This window comes from Stegostoma tigrinum, chromosome 9 (assembly GCF_030684315.1).
Source record: "Stegostoma tigrinum isolate sSteTig4 chromosome 9, sSteTig4.hap1, whole genome shotgun sequence".
Taxonomy (NCBI): Eukaryota; Metazoa; Chordata; class Chondrichthyes; order Orectolobiformes; family Stegostomatidae; genus Stegostoma; species Stegostoma tigrinum.
Genome location: NC_081362.1, coordinates 12577853 through 12600549, shown reverse-complemented (window position 1 = coordinate 12600549; position 22697 = coordinate 12577853).

Genomic DNA, 22697 nt, shown 5'->3' with positions numbered 1-22697 from the left:
CAATGAATTCTTGTCCATGTTGTCGTGGGAAAAATCCAGATCCATGAGAGCCCAGCCCAGCCATTGATGTAACATGTCATAGATGCCGCAGGATAAACCACTTTCAGTTAGTTTCTTGAAGTAGCAGGGGACATTTTCAGTCTATAGTTTGGGAATATAAGGCCATACCACCTCAGGCTGTAGCAATACAAGAAGTAATTCTACTGAGGACCAAAATGTAATCTTCTTGGGTGAAGTGGTAGACTGGTAGGCTGGATTCTGACATGCAGATATTATGGTACAAGGTTGAAAAAGGAGTTTGAAAGTAGATACACGTAGACTTCTAGATTCTGTTAGATGCAGCACCCATGGTTGACAAAGGCCATTCTACATTACACTCTAGGTTTTTGGAAATAGATAAAGTTGCGTGCTATAGTTCATTTCACTGGAAAAAAAAACCTTGTACATAACTCCCTTAATTGTGATTCCTAGTCATATAAAGCCATTTGTGTGAATTCAGATATTCTTTGCTTGGTAGGCACCAATGAGTGAGGTCAGAAGTTGGACAGGTCCTCCATTTTTATTCAACGCAGAAGCTAAAAATGATGGGGAAAGAATGCACCAAAGAAGGTGGTGGCTAGCCACCAGGAGGCATACCAGCCAATAGTTTGCTCCATTCAGAACCTAGCCAGCGAGAAAGCATCCGTCACATAGGTCATTCATTTTCCTCATATCTGCAACTTTGGACTCCCTGTTTTAGTTCAGGTTATGTAGTTCCTGAAAATGTTACTGTCTCTCCTTGGGATCATCAGTCTTTTCTTCAAGATGATGATAAAGATACTGCGACAGCAATTACTCCATGAAAAGTTTCCTCCCAAGATTGGAAGCCAGACCACTGCTGGGAAATAAGTGACCTTGTATTAGCTCCATTACAAATGATAGCAAATGAAGATTTAAACATTTCTGCAGCCAGTAAAGTAACTTTAGAACCTGAGATATCAAGGATTACGCAGTTTGAGAACGAACTTCAATCATATGGGGAAGATCTCTCAAAGTTTGGAAGAAGTCCAAGGTGATTGAACCTTTAGTCAGGGTGGACAGAGCTGTTCCTTTATGGTAGAAATAAATTCTATGCAACTAATTTTTGCCTTTGTGCACAGAATTAACAATGTGAGGTTCACAGGTTTAGAAGAAAACTTCCCCCAGCAAATTCCCTGAAGCAAATGCAGAAAGTGCTGGAGAAAGACATGTCCGGCAGCACTTTTAGAGAGGAAACACAGGTATACTTTTAATCCCTGTGTCCTTCATTAGAACTGGCAATGTCTGGGAAAGACTGCTATTTATGCTGATGACAGAGTTGAGTGGGAATGCCTAGGGTACATAAAGATGGTTTCCAGAGAGAGATAGAGAGGAAGGTAAAGAAGAAATAATCAAACAACGACATAGTCGGTGGTAAGCAGAATGAGAAATAGATGCTTAGTCGGGTGCTAGCGAGAAAGGTAAGTGTTTGAAAATATGTTGGCTGTCCTGGGAGCAACCCACACAAAAATGAACCCTTGGAGCATGGGGGGATGGTAAGAAACATGAAAGGGTGTTCACCTTATGAAATTGTTGAAAGCAACATTGAGAAGTTACAGATGCTACCAGAGCTGCTGAGTTTCTCTAGCACTTTCTGCTTTTGTTTCAGATTTCCAGCATTCATAAGAGATAGGAATAGGAGTTGGCCATTCAGCCCATCATGCCTGTTCCACCAATTAATGTTGTTCATAGCTGGTCTTATGATAGTTCTTTGTTTTTATTTCCTGAACAGGAACTCATCAAGAAGAGTTACAACAACTTCAACTTGATTATAAGGATCTTTCTGGACAGCTTCTGAAGTCCAAGTTGGTTCAGTTAATATTAAACATGCAGAAATCATTGACCTGTATTGATGGCAACTTGTGACAGCAAGACAAGCTCATTATTGAGCCATGGAAGCACTGGAGAGGCTTTTAGTTGTGAACATTCTGCCCTTCTAATGTATAAATGTATTAGCCTTCCTTGTAAATAGTGAGAAAGCAAATACATCCTATACAATATAGAAGAGAACAGAGAGTGCTGTTGAATCATAGAATCCCTACAATATGGAAACAGGCCATTCGGTCCAGCAAATCCTCATTGACCCTCCAGTGAGCATCCTACCCACACATACTCCCCTACCTTATCCCTGAAACCATGCATTTCCTATGGCTAAGCTACCTAGTCTGCATATCCCTGGACACTATGGGCTATTTAGCATGGCCAATCTACCCAGCATATCTTTGGACTGGGGGAGGAAACCCACCCAGAGAGAATGTGAAAACTGCACTCAGGCAGTCACTTGAGGGTTGAATCAAACCCAAATCCCTGGCGCAGTGAGGAAGCAGTGCTAACCACTGAGCCACTGTGATGCCCCAGAGATTAGTCCTTCAAACAAACACAAGAGGCTTGTGCTTTGGAGGTGAGGGCTGAAGTGAAGTAAACATGTGGAATGTTCGTGGTTAAATGTTAATGTTAAAAAGAGGTATCGCAAAATAACTCGGGGAGAAAGCTAGAAAAAAGAGAATTAATCTTTTTGTGCTAATTGTAGCTCCTGAACATGTGTGGAAAGAACTGCATCAGAGTGACACCAGGTTACCTGAAACTGAAGAGACCCTCTTTTTTCATCCTCTGTGCACAGTTATGTTTAATATGTTAAAGCCACATGTTTAATGTGTTATTAATCACTCACATGAGCGTACATCTCACAGGCTCCAGTCTGAGTTGCTCCATGATCCTGGACTCATAGCAGCCACCACCTTTCTGGTGACACTTCAGAGCAAAAAAAGCCATTGACCCTGATCCTGCGAAAGATTGGCCAGTGACATCTCCATTACGGTGGACTCGGTATCCAGGAGCTCACCACCCTGTGGCAAAGACTGCCAACTCCCACCTCCAGGACAGTAATCTCCTCTCCCAACTGTTATTGCTGTGAGTGTTACAATCTGGGAGACATTGTGTGAGAGAGCGGTGGACACAGATTAACTAGTGACTTTCAAAAAGGGCTTGAATATATACTTGAAATGGAAAAGAATTTGCAGGGTTAGAGGAAAAAGGAGGAATTCAGAACTAATCACCTGTGATTTCAAATTGTCAACGCTGACTTAATGGACTAAATTGCTTCCTTTTGCATTGTCTATTTTACATATTTATAGTAACTGTTGGTGAGAATGATTATCATTCTTCAGCTATCTCATGTGACTGAGTCCTAAACTCTGAAATTCCCTTTCCCCACCTTGTCACCTTACCTTTAAGACACAGTTATCTCATTGCCAATGCTAAAGTTTACTTGGTCAGACATTTTCCTCTGACGCTCGGGATCATATTTTGTTTTATAATTCTTTGCTGAAGTTCCTTGGAATGTTTTATTGTCTTAACAATATGAGTATTATATTGTTGTTTAAATTGATAATTCTACCTTGAAAAGTAACTCTCGAATTGCTTCCAGTATTAGTCAACTCACTGCCTATGACCTATCACGCCAGTCACTGACCCATTGTCTGCATTTTTCTCATTGACCAGGAACAGCAGCTGCTAATGACATTGCATTTCACAGTATGCAAAGGACTGAGCTCTTGTGGTATGGTAGTAGTATCTCCACCTCCAGGTCAGAAGGCCTATGTTCAAATCCCACCCTTTCCATAAGTGTTGAAACATCACTAAGTAGGGTGACTAAAAATACCTGTGCAAGACACACTTAATGCCATTCTGGAGCATGGTTCATGGATGAAACTTAATACAGGCAACAGGTTCTCTGTGAGAACCGAAAAGAACTGTGGATTCTGTAAATCAGGAATAAAAACATAAGTTTCTGGGGAAGCTCAGTAGGTCCAGCAGCATCCTTGAAGGGGAAAAAATCAGACTTAACATTTTGGGTTTGGTGACCCTACCAGTTCTGAGGAAGGGTCACAGGACCTGAGATGTTAACTGATTAATTTCTTCACAGATGCTGCCAGACCTGCCAAGCCTTTCCAGCAACTTCTGTTTATGTCTCTGAGAGCCAGTGAGATCCTTGTATTGGCTTCTTCGGTGAAGACAAGTTACCTGTAAGTGCCTTTCAGGTATTTAAGTGACCGATGATGAGTTTTTCTGAGGTTAAGGACCTCGGGAGTGGAAATTCTGCTCCCTGCCCCTACCCTGGGGGACACATCAGCCAGTCCAAGGAAGTAGGGTTAACTATGGACAAGACACTCATGAGAGTTCAAGATCAATGAAGAACCCAAGCCACAGGTGAGAGAGGACAGATTTAGGGCTCGGGGAAGGCTTTTCTAGCTCAGGGGGTCAAGGGCTGTCAGAAACACGTGCAGAAGTGTGGTTCTCAGCTCCACCCCTGCACTCCCCTGTTAACCCAAACAGCAACCTGACTCTATTCTCCCCCAGAAGGAGACTACAAGCAAATTTAAATTGCTTTTCAGGCTCCATGTGCAGTGACTGCCCTGTCTGACAGCAACAGTGGGATGAGATTTTAGGTGCGCACTAATTGCTCAAGTAAGTGTTGTTCTTTATTCATCCATGGATGTGGTTGTCATTAGCTAGGCCAGCATTTACTGCCTATCTCTCATTTCCCTTAACAGAAAGGTGGTGAGTGCCTTCTTGAACCGCTGCAGTCCATATGCTGTAGGTGACCCACAATGCCCTTAGAGAGGGATTTCCAGAATTTTGACCTAGTAACACTGAAGAAACGGCGATATACTTTCAACTCAGGATGATGTGTGATGGGAGTGGAACTTACAGGTAGTGGTGTTTCTGTGTTTCTACTGCTCATTTAGATGGAAGTGTTAGTGAGTTTGGAAGGAGCTGTCTAAGGATCTTTGGCAAACCTCTGCAGTGCATCTTGTAGATAGTACACAGTGGTGGAGGGAGTGGATGTGGTTCCAATCAAGTGAATTGCTTTGTCCTGGATGGTGTCAAGATTCCTTTTGTTGGAGTTTCACTTGTTTGGGGAAGTATGGAGTGACAGTCAATAGTTTGCGTTTTCATAGATTTTCCTTTAAATTTTATACCAATTAAAAGCAGTCATCAGTCTCAAGTCTGCTGCAGTATTTAATCAGATTAAAATATTCAATATCTGTTCTTCTCAGACAGAGTTATCCAAAACCATGAAAACCTCTCTGAGAGGAAGAATTTCTCCTCAACTCTGTCCTAAAATGACAATTGATATTGATTAAACAGTGTGCCCTGGAGCTGGGCTCACCTCCAAAGGAAAACATCATGTGCACATTTACCTTATAAAGACTGTTCATGATCTTATTCTGAGGGGTGGTCATTCAACCCGAAATGCTAATTCTGATTTCTCTCCACAGACGCTGTCAGACCTGCTGAGCTTTTCCAACAACTTCTGTTTTTGTTCCAGTCTGACTAATCTTTTCTCATGAGACAGCCTGCTCATTGCTCATATTGATCTAGTAAATCTGACTTGCCTCCAATGCATAAACATCCTTCCTTAAATAACGAGACCAAACTGAACACAGTAGTCAAGACAACAAAGTGTGGAGCTGGATGAACACAGCAGGCCAAGCAGCATCTCAGGAGCACAAAAATTGATGTTTCGGGCCTAGACCCTTTAGGGGTCAGCTTTTGTGCTCCTAAGATGCTGCTTGGCTTGCTGTGTTCATCCAGCTCCACACTTTGTTATCTCGGATTCTCCAGCATCTGCAGTTCCCATTATCTCTCATACAGGAGTCAAGATGTATATCTTGTCAATGCCCAATAGAACTGAATTGTAACAGTCTTATTTTTATGTTAATTTCCCTCATATTAAAAATAGAATTCCATTAGCCTTGAGTGCTTTATGTACCTGCATACTAACATTTTGACACTACCAGAATGCAAGAGAATACTTAGATCCTTCTGTTTTCTTTTTGGAATCCTGCACTTCTTCTACAAAAGCAATATTCCGCTTTTTTTGTACACTTCCAGCCAAAGTGATTGAGTTCACATTTTCACATATTGTCTTCCATCTTTTATGTTTTAGCTCATTTACTCAATCTGTCCATATTCTTCCGTGTTCTTCTTTTGTCCTCTTCACAACAAACTTTCTGACCTATTTTTCTAAACTCTGCAAACTTAACCACCATACTTCAAAGAGTAAAAAGTTTCAAAGCACATTGCAGATGGAATTATAGATGTTAATGCTGCAATATGTTCTACTGTACACTCAGGGAGCAAAGATGCTGTGACAACTTGCATTTTTTGATGTGTCACAGTCTGGGGCTTTGGGTAGTGATGGTAGAGGCATCAATGTTCCTTCCATTGTGTAACTGACCAGAAATCTCAACTGCTTTTACTGCCTTCCAATAGCATGCATTAGAAACATTTACAGGTTGATACACAATTTAGTTAGCCTCATTAACTGGGTGGCACTGAAACACAAAATGCCAGTCTCAGAGGCAGGGGTACTTACTGCTGCGCCTCCCTATTGAGCTGCAGGAAGGGTTAAATGTGCCAGTCCAATGCGTGATTAAAAAAATGGATTTTGAGAAGGTATCAGAAGGAATAGGGAGAAATGGAGATGACCGGATCTTGGTAGAAGCATGTAAGACAAGGGTAGTTCAAAGCCCCTAATATGTTGTCACTGGAGAAGAAAATGCGCAACAATCTAGAGGGGTTTGAATGGAAGAAGATGGCAATGTGAGGAAATGGGGCCATTAATAACCTTAAGTAACATCACAACATCTCCACAGCTGATCTTATGATGGAAAGAAGGTCATTGGTAAAGCAGTTGAAGATGGTTAGAGCTTGGACACTACTTCAAGGAATTCCTGCAGAGATGTCCTCACATTGGAAGCAGTGCAGAGAAGGTTCACTACGTTAATCCCAAGCATGGAGGGGTGTTTTTATGAGATGAGGTTGAGTAGTTTGGGCTTGTACTCATTGGAGTTTAAAAAATGAAAGGAGACCTTATTGAAACACACAAGATTCTTCAGGGGCTTGACATGATCGATGCAGAGAGGACGTTTCCCCTTGTGTGAGGGTAGAGGACCAGGGGGTATGGTCTCAGAGTGTGCAGTCATCCAGTTCGGGCAGATATAAGGAGGAATTTCTTCCCTCAAAGGGGAGTGAATCCATAGAATTCTTTCCTGCAGAGGGCTCTTGAAGCTGGGATGTTAAGGTTGAGCTAGGCAGATTTTTCATCAATAAGGGAATCAAGTATAATGGGGAAAAGGCAGGAAAGTAAAGTTGAAGATTATCAGATCAACCATGATTTTATTGAATAGTGGTATAGGCTTGATGGGCAGAATAGCCTACTTCTGTTCTTATGGATTACATTGGATTGAGAAGGTTTGGCACCTGAAGTACAGTGCACTGACTGAGACCAAAAACATTTGGCATCAACTGTATAACTGAACTATTGCACAACATTGGAGCAGAATTGTCAATCTAAAGCTCACCGTTTTGAAGCCTCTTCTCACTGACTAACAGCCTGTATACTCTGTGTGTGTATATATGTGTGTGTGTGTGTGTGTGTGTGTGTTAATGTTTCATTGTGTGTGTGTGGGTGTGTGTGGGTGTCTGTGCATGAGTATGTGGGTGTCTGTGCGTGAATGTGTTTGTGTGTGTGTGGGTGTCTGTTAGTGTATGTGTTTGTGTGGGTGTCTGTTAGTATATGTGTTTGTGTGTGTGTGTGTGCGCGCGCGCGTGTGAGTATGTGTGTGTGTCTGTGTATATGTGTGTATATGTGTGTGCACGCACGTGTGTGTGTCTGTGTGTACGTGCGTGTGTCTGTGCGTGCGTGTGTCTGTATGAGTGTGTGTCTGTGCGTGTGTCTGTGTCTGCGCGTGTGTGTCTGTGCGTGCGTGTGTGAATATGTCTGTGTGTGATTGTGTGTCTGTGTGTGAGTGCGCGCGCGCATTGAGGCTTAGAGCTGAGCGTGTGTTAAGGTTGCCTATCAGCCACATCCCATATTGATTGATGTCAATGAGGCAACGCAATGATGAAACCCTTAATTTTCTAGTCAACGGGCCGCATCGAGCAATAGATTTAGATTGTCCCATGTAATGTTATTTTTTCCCTTGTTTCCTCAGGAACAGCAGAGAAAGTGGCTGCTCAGACCAGAAGGCAGACAAACATACCATTATCAAACAAGGTTAAAGGCAGGCGAAAATGGCAAATAGGCTTTGAAACACTCTGAGTTCTTTGATGCATGACAAATGGAATACACCCTGATTGCTCTGAGTAAGCATTGCTGATATTTCTTCAGTTGGTAGAAATTAGAGAAGCAAATAAACAAGGCAATAATTTCCCAGTCTTGTATCAACAATATACAGAGGTCAACCTACTTGGCAATTTCTCTTAATTCCAATTATCATTAACATTATGGGCAGCTGCAGGAAATGATACTGCAGAATAACTCGTATGAGTCTGATGTAGATATCCAAACTGTTTGATCCTGAAACAAAAGTAAATTATAATTTTCTTTTCCTCTAAACTTGATGCAGCATACTAAATACCACAAAAGGCTTTAATCCTTCGCTGTTGCTTTCGTTAATCTGTTAACCCATTGTGGTTTCAAATCTGAAATTTGCTGCTAGGCCCAGCAAAGCATGAAACCATTTGGGCTGTAACTTATGTTGGATAAAATTGCTTTCTGGGTGATGCCGTTGTTGCAAACACTCAAAGGTATTGATTAGGTTTTCAGGTAAAATGTTGAGTCCCTTGAGCCTTTCAGTAAGATTATTTAATCCCTAGAGTATGGGAGCAGGCCATTTGGCTCATCAAGTCTACACCTATCCTCTGAACAGCATCCCACCTCTCCCTAAAGTCCTGCATTTCCCCATGGCCAACCATGGCCAATGCACCTAACCTATACTATGGGAGGAAACCAGAGCACCTAGTGTAACTCCACACAGACAATCACCCAAGGGTGGAATTGAACCTAGGTCCCTGGCACTGTGAGGTAGCAGTGGTAACCACTGAGCCACTGTGTCACTTTTATCATGGCTGTTTTGTTTAAATATGTTTTGAATTTCACTTTCATGTCTACCCACTAAACCTTTGCCCCCATTGACAAACAAGCATTTACCCACTTCTGCCTGAAACATAATTTAAAGACCCCCAACTTCTGAGGCACAGAGTTTTAATGTCATACAACCCTCCAAATGAAAACAAATTCCCCTCAAAAGGACAACTGGCCCCTGATTTGGAAAGTACACAAGAGAAATACAACCTTTCCATGTCCACCTTGTGAAGACCTTTCTCTTCTAAACTCCAATGAAAGCAAACCCAGTCTGTCTGACCTTTCCTGAGAAGATAAATAAAAGACATGGCTCAGCAGCTGTTAAAATAGTGTGCAACAGAACTTCACATGACTGCATTAACAAGCATCTATCCTACTAAGGATACTAAGTTATGTGGCACTGTTAGTGAGTTAGTGGGCTGGCAATGCAAAAGGCCCAGGCTAATATGTTGCGGGGGGGGCACTGATTAAAATCCCCTCAATACAAGTTGTGGAGTTTAAATTCAATTAATAAAGAAACCACATGCTCAGTATTGATCATTGTAAAAGTTTATCTTCTGTGAGTGAAAGGAAATCAATGCCTGGCCTACATATGACTTCTGATCCACAGGATCTGAAATGGCGTTGCAAGCTACTTTGATATTAGGACTAGGTTACAAATGCCACCCTTGCTGGTAACAGGAGGGGAACTCACAATGCTGCTTTAGAAGAGTTTGAAACATTATTTCCTTCCTTTGCATTTGCCAATGAGCTTTTCTGCTGAGCCCTGGGCCTAGTTCAGAAATGTAGCCAACAGGCCAGGAATTCCCCTCCGTGCTGACTGAGTGAATTGACCTTAGCTAGGACTGTAATTTGGATGATAACGTTAGCCTCAATACTATCAGGTGAAGGAGAAGGAACGTCAGCCTGTTGTCCCACTCCAGCTTACTGGCTTCTGCATCTTGCATGTAAGCCAGAGTGGCATTTTCCCAGCTGATCACCTCTGGCACTTGTTGACAATTGCCTCTTCTCCCTGAATGTGTTACTGGGTAAGGGTTGTTTGATGCAGTTCACTTTCACCAATCCTCCTTTACTTTTGCTTTATCTTGGGCCTATCTGGTGATGAGTAGTAGAGGACATACCATCGGAGAAGATTATAGAAGAGGCACTGTTCTGAGTTAGCGATTATGGGAACTGCAGATGCTGGAGAATCCAAGATAACAAAGTGTGAAGCTGGATGAACACAGCAGGCCAAGCAGCATCTCAGGAGCACAAAAGCTGACGTTTCGGGCCTGGGCCCTTCATCAGAGCTCTGATGAAGGGTCTAGGCCCAAAACGTCAGCTTTTGTGCTCCTGAGATGCTGCTTGGCTCACTGTTCTGAGTTAACAAGGAAGGCATCTTCAAAAGTGTTTGTATTCTCCTTGATGTCTTTTCTGTTAATAACATCTTCTGCAACCAGACCTACTGATTATAATATTGCATGAATGTGCCCAGCTTCAGTCTCAGGACTGAATCTTTTCCTGATTTGAGCATGTGGGTCGATGGGGAGACTTGTGTCGCAATCAGGTGAGATGTCTGGTAAGCCCTATCTTGTCATCAAGAGCACCTTACTGCATCTTCTTTGTTTTTGTCGAGCTGTAATGTGAGTTTCTCACTGGGCAGCGATGAGTTGCCAGTTAAGAGGGATTAAAGCTAATTACATGGCTTATTAATAGCCCGACTCACCTCATTAATATTTAGCTCTCTATCTTGCCAAATGCATTAAACAAGCTCAATGTTGAGAATTCCTGATCTGGAAGTCACAGCGGGTACCTGGTGACTTCGGCTCATCAATAGCTGCAAGCAGCTACTATGTTGTTCAGGACCAAGCAACCTCTTTGTTTTGGGAAGGCTCAACCATTTCTCTCCAGTGGGTTGATATCCCATTGTACAAGATGAAAGGGAGAAACATTAATGTGGCCTGTGATTGCAAGCGGTGAGCAATGTATGACACTGACAGTGGAGTTACTGTGGGACTTGCAGTGATATGAGGAGTGGCACCTACTTGGTTGGCAGGTCTTGGATGTCTCAGGAGCCCACAGGAGTGAGCCTGATTATCTCTGCAAGGGCCAGGACTCTCTCATTCATCTTTTCTGCCCTGTTGTAACTGAATAAGCTTTGCTTGAAAATAAATCAATAATTTTGCATTTACTAAAGAAACCTGGCTGATAGAGCTTTTCTTTTGTACTTAATAGGCTATTTTGGCAATTAGGAAAAATATTTTTACTTGATATCTTAACTCATGCTGTAGTGGAACTAGAACAACAGTGCACTCCTTCAGTCATGAGCATAACGCCAATAATATTTAATTTTAGAGATGAGCCAATAGAACAAAGGATTTGACATCTTGAAGAAAACAATTGTTAAGATACAGAACAGCCTCTAAACTAGACACTAAATCTCAAGATCAACAGGTAAATACATGACTGTTTTCAATAAAACTGACAATGTAATAGTTCAGATAACATTACAATACCCCAATGATGTCCACTAGTCATAGATTCATACACCATGGAAACAGACTCCTTGGTCCCGCTCATCCGTGCTGAGTAGGTTTCCTAAACTGAACTAGTCCCATTTGCCTACATTTGGCCCTGATCCCTCCAAACCCTTGCTATTCTTGTACCTGTCCAAATGCCTTTTAAATGTAATTGCACTCGCCTCCACCACTTCCCCTGTCAGCTCATTCCATACATGCATCACCGTCTGTCTGAAAAGTTGCTCCTCAGATCTCTTTTAAATAGCTCAGATAACAAAGTGTGAAGCTGGATGAACACAGCAGGCCAAGCAGCATCTCAGGAGCACAAACGCTGATGTTTTGGGCCTAGATCCTTCATCCTCCGTGATGAAGGGTCTAGGCCCGAAACGCCAGCTTTTGTGCTCCTGAGATGCTGCTTGGCCTGCTGTGTTCATCCAGCTTCGCACTTTGTTATCTTGGATTCTCCAGCATCTGCAGTTCTCATTATCTCTGATCATGAATGTAATAGCTCATCAAGGCATATTGAAGGGCACAAATAATTCTGATAACTTTCAACTAGTTTTTAACAATGGCATTATTCTGAGAAGAAATCAAATTCTTGAAAGAGCAGGATTTAACAAAACTGTTTGCTATCCAGGGGAATCTGTTTTTAATATAATTAATGCTTTGTACAGATTAGTGGCTAATTCTCAAGAAGCAGAAAAATTGTGGGAAGGATTCATTAGTCTTTGTCAATCCAGGGGAGGTTTGGCTTTGGAGGAAACTACTCAGATTGTGCTAGAAGCAGGAGAACCATAGAGTCCGGTCAGTTTATAAGGTAAAGCTAAAATAAAACTAAAGGCACAAGTGACAAGTCAACACGAAGAGTGGACCATGAACCAGGTACTAACAGTCAGGCACTATACTGTGGAAAAAGGAACCCTCACAGGCACAAGCAGTGCCCAACAATACAAAAAGAATTTTTCAAGATTTCAATGGATTTCCCAAATTCATTACAGAATCTAAGAAATGAGACAGAATCTGTGAAGTTATCCCTTTGTCAGAATTATTTCATACTATTAACAGAATGAAAGTCTGTTCTGAGGAAGGTTCACCAGACCCGACACGTTAACTCTGACTTTTTTTCTTCACAGATGCTGCCAGACCTGCTGAGCTTTTCCAGCAACTTCTGGTTTTGTTCTTGATTTACAGCATCCGTAGTTCGTTCGGTTTTTATTTAATAGAAAAAGAATGCTATCACTACAAAGTTATAAATCACTTCCAGAAGAAGGACTCAGTTACAGAGGATCAAGAGCCATCTGGATTACTCTGACTCTTCATGCATCAGTAGAGATATCAAACATATTTGAAATCGGTGATTCAACCAACTCACGTTTGATGGAACCTGTCAATATCATTAGGAATCTAATTTATTTTAAGCTTGACACAGGACCAAGTGCCAGTATCTTATTAGCTCACTTACTAGGGGTGAAGAACCAGAACTTGCAGCCTAAGGGATGAAACTACATGGTCGAGGTGGAACAAAACTCATGACTAAAGATATTCTACCAGCAAACGTGAAACACAAAAGGGATAAGACAGTCAAGAATGTATGTGTCCATTGTAATCAAGCGATCTCTTTTGAGGCTGTTCAGTTGGTTTCAATGAAAAATGAATATGTTAAAAGGATCAAATTATGACAAATCTATCCTAGGACAGGCCAATCAGAGAACAACTGGTGCAGAAACAAACAAGTTTAAACAATTGTCGAAGATTTCAATGGATTTCCCAAACTCAATGCAGAATCTAAGAAATAAGACAGGACCTGTTGAGGTTATCTATGTTGTCAGAACTGTTTCATACTATCAACAGAATGGAAGCCTGTGACTAAAAGGGGCTGGCAGAAATAATTTTTATTGCTATCATCACTGAAAAAAAAGTCAAATGACGAAAAGCAATATGGTTTGCCAGGAGAAGAACAGCCAAGATATAAAACGTACTCCTGTGAAAGATTTCACAGACTACAGTCCTCAAGCCAAAGACCTACCGATCTTCCAAATCTGAAAATAAAACACTTGCAAAGAATTGTGAAACTTGCAGACCATCTGAATTTGTGAAGTCAGAGATTTGAGGAAGATGAGACAATGAGGTACACATAATTACATATGAGATTGCATCAATATTGACAATGGGAAAATACTTGGGAAGAGATGATATGCAACATATTGCTTCTGAAAGTGTTAATATTGGAGACTGGATAAAACTCAATCCAATCTGATAACATCATGCTGATAAAAAGGCAGAACAGCTTAGGATCTTGGAGACTGAAGACCTACAGCCTAAGGTCCCCTCATTTTCTTCACAACAATGCGCTGAATTTTACCAGAAATTAATTTGGCAACTTTCATAGACAGCTTCTCTCCCTTAGCGAATGGGTTTTTTTCTCACTCAATCTTCCCACACTCACTTCATTACAATACCCCAATGAAGTCCACTAGTCATAGATTCATACAGCATGGAAACAGACCCCTTGCTCCCGCTCATCCATGCTGACTAGGTTTCCTAAACTGAACTAGTCCCATTTGTCTACATTTGGCCCAGATCCCTCCAAACCCTTCCTATTCTTGTACCTATCCAAATGCCTTTTAAATGTAATTGCAATCGCCTCCACCACTTCCTCTGGCAGCTCATTCCATACATGCATCACTATCTGTCTGAAAAGTTGCTCCTTAGCTATTCACCTTATCCTCATGACTTTATAAAGCTAAGGTCATCCCTCAGCTTCTGAAGCTTCAGGGAGAAAATCCCTTTGCTACTCAGCCTCTCCTTATTACTCAAACCCTCCAGTCCTGGCAATATGCTTGTAGATTTTTCAGTATTCTTTCCAGTTTAATTGCATCTTTCCTATTTCAGGATGGCAGAATTGTATGCAGTATCTAAAAGTGGCCTCACCATGTCTTGTACAGCTACAAGATGGCCCAACTCCTATACTCAATGCTCTGACCAATGAATGCAAGTGCGCCAAATGCCTTCTTCATTCACCACAGGCAGAGGTATTGATTGTTACTGGGATTCCTGGTGACATTGCCATCTTTGAGCCCAGCTATTCACCTGGTCAAGTACTGGCAGTCTGCTGCTGCCACCCTGCATGCATCCTGTCAATTGCCCTTGACAAGGTGCATGGAGAGAAATGGGCATTGCTGGGTATTCAGGCGGACGATGTGGGTGGGGAGGCTGGGGCAGTTTGCAGTCACTGCCCGTGGAACGCACTTTGAAATGCTGGTGCCTGGTGTGCAAGATTGAGGGCTGCTGGCAAATTCAAGTTTCCCCAGATGGCTGCTCTGGCCTTCATGTTGGGAACTGTCGCTGCCTAGGGTAGGAGAATAGGAAGCTGCTCATCGATGAGATATGAATCCCTAATATTATGATGTTAATGTACCCTTGTGCATGCAAATAAGCCTGTCAGCTCTCGTTGCAAGAATCTCACCTAGTGGTTCAACACTTGATTTGAAAATGGGACTTGTTGCTGTCAAAAGTCAGGCATCTCATTGCGACCCATTCCACGCAATTCTCCCAACTTTCTTGCCAAAGCCCACAATGTTCAGTATCTTGGAAAATTCAGCTCAATGTCTGTCTTACTATCTGCTTGGTGTTATACAATAAACTGCAACTTGTTTAAGATAAGAGCTACTTCTCACCAAGACTCACTTAGCGGCTGCAAACTAACCCAATGACCAGCTGGTATTGATAACCATAAAACACTCTCCTGCCACCAATTAAGCTGAGAGCAGTGTGATCAGTAGCTGAGCTTTGCTAATGAGGTAGTCACAGAATGTTGCAATCTCATGGAAGCAGACCTGCCCTTTCTGAATCAGGCTCAGATGATACTGACAATGACAATGAAATTGACATTGGGACTTAATTCCTTCACATTCATATGCTTTCAGGCTGTAATACGCAATGTAGATACCATTTTGGGTGCAGTGACCCTTTTTCAGAACTGTTGCCGGATCCAAAATGTTAACTCTGTTGTATTTTCTTCACAGATGCTGCCAGACCTGCTGAGCTTTTCCAGCAACTTTGCTCTTGTTCTTGATTTACAGCATCCGCAGTTCTTTCGGTTTATAACACAGTTATCATCTTCCAGTTCATTATCCATTGTGTGTCAGAGAGGCAGCACTGGTTCTGAATTCTTGGGACTTCAGGGTCTGATATTTCAACTGGGAGGACCAAATTGAGAAAAGCCTGAGCTACCATTAGGACTACATTCCCATCTTCTGTGTACTTCAAGCCAGTCTCCTTTTGTGCCCCACAGGGACTTTCCGATTGATAAACTCACTCACTTTTTCCTCTGACATGGCCAGTCAACGAATTGAGCAGCCAGACTGAATAAACCTGGATGGTGCCAGGTTTAATCCCTGATCTGCTGCAAATTCATAGTTCTCAGGTGAGCGGGAGGTAGCAAGCTCCCCAGGATTCCTGGGCAGGGAAATGGAGATTCTGTCCAGATATCTCCTTATCACTACTGATTACCAAATCTGAAAGTGACACAAAAGCTGTTTATCAGGTGAGGGCAGATTGCAGGATCAGCTCTAATGATCTCCATGGACTAATTGTCTTTCTCATTGGCTCTTGGCAGCTGCGCTTGCGCAAATAGTTATTTAATTGATTGACCAGGAAAGCACATGGAACTCTAGCCATGAAAGCAGTCAAGTCAGTGAAGGAAATTGGAAGGGAAACAGCACAGAGAGCCAGCCAGACAGCTAGATGGCCAGACGGCACGACAACACAACAGCCAGACAATCATTTGTGGAGCTGACGCAAGGTGGAAATCAGCTTCTGATGCAGAGGAACTAGACTTGAAATGTTAACTCTGTGTCACTCCTTACAGACGCTGCCCAGACCTGCTGAGCTTCTCCAACACTTCCTGTTTGTGTTTCAGGTTTCAGTCATCTGCAGTTCCTTATTTTATTTAAGAATAGAAATCTGTTCAGTTTACAAATAAAACAGCTTTTTTGGATTGATCAAATTTCATTGTTGGCTTTGACGATATTGTATGGGCTACAGTCAAGATTTGGTGCAGATATTCTACTGAACTTTGAGACCAAATAAAGTTGGCAATCCCTATTGCAGACAGGGATGGAATTTAGTCTGTTTACATGCTCTCTTCAGGGCCTATGGTTTATAATTTAGTTACTTTAAAAGCATTGTTTATTTTTATTGAAATCCCATCAATTGCTTCAAGAGTGCCTGTGATTGGATTTACAGACCATTACACTTTTTAAAGCATTATGTCCTAATTGCACTGGAATCACACACACTGTGGCTGAAGATGTGGTTTCATTACAATATCATTCTCAGACAGCGTGATAATTAACACAGGCTCATTAGGGCCAACTCCAGAAGCCTGGACAAAAAGGCTCTGAGTAGGAGCCTTTGTGTAATTGCTAAACCAGCCCAGTTCATCCCCTCCCCCCACTGCACCACACAACCAGCCCAGCTCTTCCCCCCCACCCACTGCATCCCAAAACCAGTCCAACCTGTCTCTGCCTCCCTAACCGGTTCTTCCTCTCACCCATCCCTTCCTCCCACCCCCAGCCGCACCCCCAGCTACCTACTAACCTCATCCCACCTCCTTGACCTGTCCGTCTTCCCTGGACTGACCTATCCCCTCCCTACCTCCCCACCTACACCCTCTCCACCTATCTTCTTTGCTCTCCATCTTCGGTCCGCCTCCCCCTCTCTCCCTATTTATTCCAGTTCCCTCCCCCCATCCCCCTCTCTGATGAAGGGTCTAGGCCCGAAACGTCAGCTTTTGTGCTCCTGAGATGCTGCTTGGCCTGCTGTGTTCATCCAGCCTCACATTTTATTATCTTGGAATCTCCAGCATCTGCAGTTCCCATTATCTCTGAGAGTTCAACATGTTGGCTTCGGCTAGCTCAGCTAATTTACACCGTCACAGTATGTTCCACCTGTACAAATGTGGCACAGTGGCTCAATGGTTAGCATGGCTGCCTCACAGCACCAGGAACTCGGGTTCGATTCCACCCTCGGTCAGCAGTCTGTGTGGAGTTTGTATGTTGTCCCTGTGTCTGCGTGGGTTTCTGCTGGGTGCTCTGGTTTCCTCCTACAATGCAAAAGTGTTCAGGATAGGGTGGATTGGCTGTGTTAAATTGCCTGCAGTATTCAGGGATGAGTGGATTATAGGGGGATGGGTCTGGGGATCTGTGTGGACTTGTTGGGCCGAAGGGCCTGTTTCCACATCGTAGGGATTCTATGATGTTAAGTAGTGCTACGGCCACGTGGGTTTGTGGACCAGCTCTGATGGGCTGCTAATTTAAGATTGACTCGTTGCTCTATATTATGGCTGATTGCTGGGAAAGGAAATGAATAGGTCCTTAGGGATCAGAATTGATCCTTCACTGACAGACAAGATACACTGATGGAGGAGATGCAATAAAGGGTCCATTTTGAGGGCAGAGGGGCTTGGAATAAGGTGGGCAGCAAGCACAGCAGGGAGTCATGCATGAAAACACTTGTTATAAATACTGGACAGAGTGCCAAGATGTGATTGACTTTAATTTGTCAATTCTAATGATATTAATCCTTTTATGATGTAAGCATCATACTAAAATGGTGAAGCATTATTAGTACAAATTCTTCTGTCTCATTCTCCAAATAATAAAGGCCTGGGTTTTCCAATGACCCGATAACAATTTCTGCGATGCCAGTGGGAATTATGCCTGGGAACCCCTAGGGTTACCTGATGTAACACAGACCAAGGGACTTGTCCAGGTAATTGACGATTCAGATAAGCAATTCTCCAATGCCTGGAACCCTCCAAAGTTATGGATTTAAATTGTTAAATTCAGATGGCTCTGCTCTAGTTAAGTAAATACCTGTAGTTACTCAGGAAGAATTTGTGTGAAGAACATAGCCTAACCTCTGCATAGATGAGAAACTGACACCTCCCAGCCTATCCCATCTGCACCCCACATCCCGCCTCACCCACCCTGCCATCTACACCTCTTCCAAAACCCTTAGGGCCCTAAAACCATCACTCAACAATCTCCCACAATCCCCAGGATCCAACAACACTTTCCACGCTCAGGACTCTACATTCCCTGCTATTTGACCTGACTCCTCATACCCTTCCTCAGGACCACCCTACTTCAGAAACCCCCTGCCACTGAACCTGACATCATGCCCTGAGCCAGTATACTGGCCCCTGTCATGGAAACAGATGCCAGCTCCCATCTTGGAGCAAACACACCCTCCGCTTCCACCCTCCTCATCTGCTTTGTTGGTACCTCTAGACTTGGTTCTTCCAATGTACTCTGGTGTTGCCTCCCACATTCTAAACTGCACATCATCTAAAAGTCAGCTCCCTGTGTTCTTCAATCCTCCGCACCTTGTTTCCTACTGTGCCGGTGCCCTACATTGGTCAATTCTTGTCCGTGTTTTCAAATCCATGCATGTCCTCCCTCACCCTGTCTCTGTTTACGCTTCCAGCCCAACAACCTTCGGAGAAGCTTGAACTCCTTTAATTCTGGATTCTTGAGCACCCCTCATTTTAATTGGCCACCATTGGTGCATTCCAAGCTCTGAAATTCCCTCCTCATACCTCTCTCAAACCATAGAAATGTTAGAGCACAGAGAAGGAGACCATTCGGCCCATTGTGCCAATATCAACTGAATAAACCCATTCTAACTGGACTTTCCAGGACTGATCCAGGGCCTTGCACATTAGAGTGCTTCTGCTGCAAATATCGGTATCTTTTACATGAACTGAGATTTCTTCTTTAACCACCAAACTGGGTAACAAATTCCAGACCCTCACTTTCCTCCAGTTCTCTACCTCTGTAAGGTAGAGGTATTCTATATTTTGTATTCCTCAAAAAAGTACTTATTTTGTAAAGACCACATTTTTTTTATTTTCCCTAATTTTGATTTTGGACTAAAATGGGGAAACAAAAAACAACTGTTGCAAGAGTTGTGTCAGTGATAATGGGAACTGCAGATGCTAGAGGATCCAAGATAATGAAATGTGAGGCTGGATGAGCACAGCAGGCCCAGCAGCATTCTCTCAGAATTCTCTCCCTATTTATTCCAGAACCCTCACCCCATCCCCCTCCTCTGATGAAGGGCCTAGTCCCGAAACGTCAGCTTTTGTGCTCCTGAGATGCTGCTGGGCCTGCTGTGTTCATCCAGCCTCACATTTTATTATGTTGCAAGAGTTGTTACTGTTTTGCAAGTGGTGATGAAGGAGAGAAAAGATGCCACAGCATCATACAGTGATGCAGCATTGATTCCACAGAAATGTGTGCAGTGATTAGAATCGGTCAGAAACAGATAGCTGACTGATCTGTGCAACAGTGATCAGCTATGGATGATGGAAGTCATCGGCTTGTTGACAATTCTGTCATTGGCTCCAGGACAAGTGTAGAACTTGGGTGTTTACAACAAAAGGGAGAGAAGCTTCCAGACTGCTGAAGAAATAGATTCTGTGTCCCTGTCTCTCAGTAGCAAAAATAACTGAAGTGTGAATAAAACCGGCTGTTTTATCCCAGCTGTTGCTGTAAGCTGCTGTCTTTAATCAGCAGTGAGGAGATCTTATAATTAGTGTACCAATCATTTTGTGTCTTTAGCAAAGTAGTGAAAGAATCTGAAGGAGGTGATTTGAGAACAGAAAGTCTTCGAAAGTAATACGAACATCTCACCAGGGGTCAGCGATGATGTGACTGTCGGGGCAGGAGCCTTGCGGGAGGCAGCGAAACCTGGCATGTCCAAGTGAGTCTTAGGCCAGCTCGGGTGAAAGCAGCCCTGTGTGAGGGATAATGAGCTCTCTTGGGAAAGTCCAACTTGAAGCTATTAGGCCCATGATAATGTTTGACATTTTAGTTTTATGTCTTTAATAATTTTCTACTTTTGTACTAAGAAGGCTGCAGTGCTGAACTTTTAAACTTATTTATTTATTTTTCTATTTCTGTAACTAAGCTTTTGTACCTAGGTTCTTTCTGCCTAAGATGGCACAGTGTGTGTGGTACACTTCTCATTGTACTCTTGCAACCAGACTTGAGTACTCGTGACAATAAACACTAAATCTAAAATCATTAGTCCTGTAGACTGGTGCTATTGAGCTGTGATTCTCTATTGCTTTTCTCCTCCACCCATAATACCATTGTTTAAAAAAAATAGCTTTGTGTTCGCACGTGCGCATGTGTGTGTGTGTGTTTAGAGATTTTAAAAAGGGAGTTAGAGTTTAAATTCGCTGCCCGTTTTAATCCAACAACATTATATGCTGCTAATTCATAAGTTGATAAGTTTCATCTGCCTGTGGCTTGATCTAACTTATTTGGAATAAAGATTAGCTTATGTTATAAATACAGTGATCAGGCTATTATTTCCTGTCAACCAAATTCCATCAGACAGGTAAATTGAGGGCCTTGCCTTCTTTGATTAAGTCATTAAACTTTGTGCCAAGTTTGAGTGTTGTGCATCTCAAGTATCTGTGCACTTTCCCAACTGGGTCATTATACTTTGACTGTGCTTTTGGCCATGTTCCCGAATAGTGCCTTATGTAGCTCTGTGTTTGCTTTACAATGCTCCTCTGATGTGGGCATGAGGGCATTCTGTGATACTCAAGATGCAAGACAAACACGAGATGACATTTTGTTTTACTCTCACCCCACCATATCTCAGTCACTCATTTAACAATCGTAATCACGGAAAATAACCAATATCATTTATGTTCTGTTAAAATGTGTTGCTGAATTCTGTAACAGTGGATTGAAAATGAACAAGGGATTATTTTCCAGGAATGGCCCAAAAAAAGATTTCTGTCAGATTTTACAGGGAACAAAAATCTAACTAATATTTACAACCCAGCTGCTCAGCTCAGGAACTAAGGAAAGCTGGCTTGTGGTGAATCCTCCAATACACATTCAGCTGCATTTATCACCTTGACCCTTACGCGGAAATGAGCTCTTCAGTGCAATTTTTCCCACTAGTGGTAAGGATTGGGCCAGCTATAGTTTCCAGTAGATATCTAAACCTGAATATTCACAATCTGTAGGCACCAGATGCGTGATAACTCATTGGGATTCCATTGAACTTGCTGAATCCAGTGAATCACCAGTTGTGGATTTGGTGAAGGCTACCAGAGGAAGCAGTTGAAGAGAATATTGGGAATCAATGCTCATGTTCAGGTTGGCAAGGATGGAAACAATTTTGTGGATCTGCTCTGCTGTCAATAAATGGAAACATTGAAACAGAGAGCTTACATGGGAGCCCTCTTGATCGCCATTATTTTGGTGGAAGCCAAGTGCTCCTATAATTTTTTTTTACCCAGTTTTAACAGAAGTTACTGCAGGAACAAGGAGGAGTCTACAGAATTAGATTTATTTATTTAATACATCATCATTTGTATCAGTAGGGCACCCAGGTTCAAATCCTGCCATGGCAGATGATAGAATTTAAATTCAATAAAAATCTGGAATTAAGAGTCCAATGGTTGTCGATTGTTGGGGAAAAAAGCATTTTGTTCACTAATGACCTTTAGGGAAGGAAATTTCTAATCTTACCTGGTCTGGCCTATTTGTGACTCCAGATCCACAACAGCATGATTGACTCTTAATTGTCCTCTGGGCAATTAGAGATGGGCAATAAGTGTTGGCCTAGATAGCGATGCCCTCATCCCGTGAGAGAATAATAAAAAAAAGGAAGTCAGTCTTGTACATCTTTAGGTGTTTTAGCTTCTGGTTCCATTTTCCACCCTTCTGCCTGTGATTACGGTGAAAAGTGGATAATGTCGCCACATTCCACTGCCATCTAGGATTATAGAATAAATTATAGAGTAAGTAGGGCAAACGGTAACATACTGAACAAATTAAGGATGAATTGATATTGCTAAAACCAAAACAGCTTCAAAAGTTCATCTTTCCCTCTCTGTAGACTTCACTCTCTGCTCTCTGCCATCCGAGATGGAGCAGGACATCAGAAGGAGCCCCCAGGGCAAAAAAAACCAATACCAAAAACAGTTACCGAGCTGGAAAGACAACACTGAAACTGTGTAGATGTGGCCGAACCTGCCAAATAAGCCACAAGCAGCCGAGCCTCATGTTCAGGAGCTAAACACTGCCAAGTCCTGCCATCACCATCTTGGAAGATGTCTGCCTCTTGATAATTACCATCTCCTGTCAGCAGTATTCTGGAAGTATTTGTAAGCA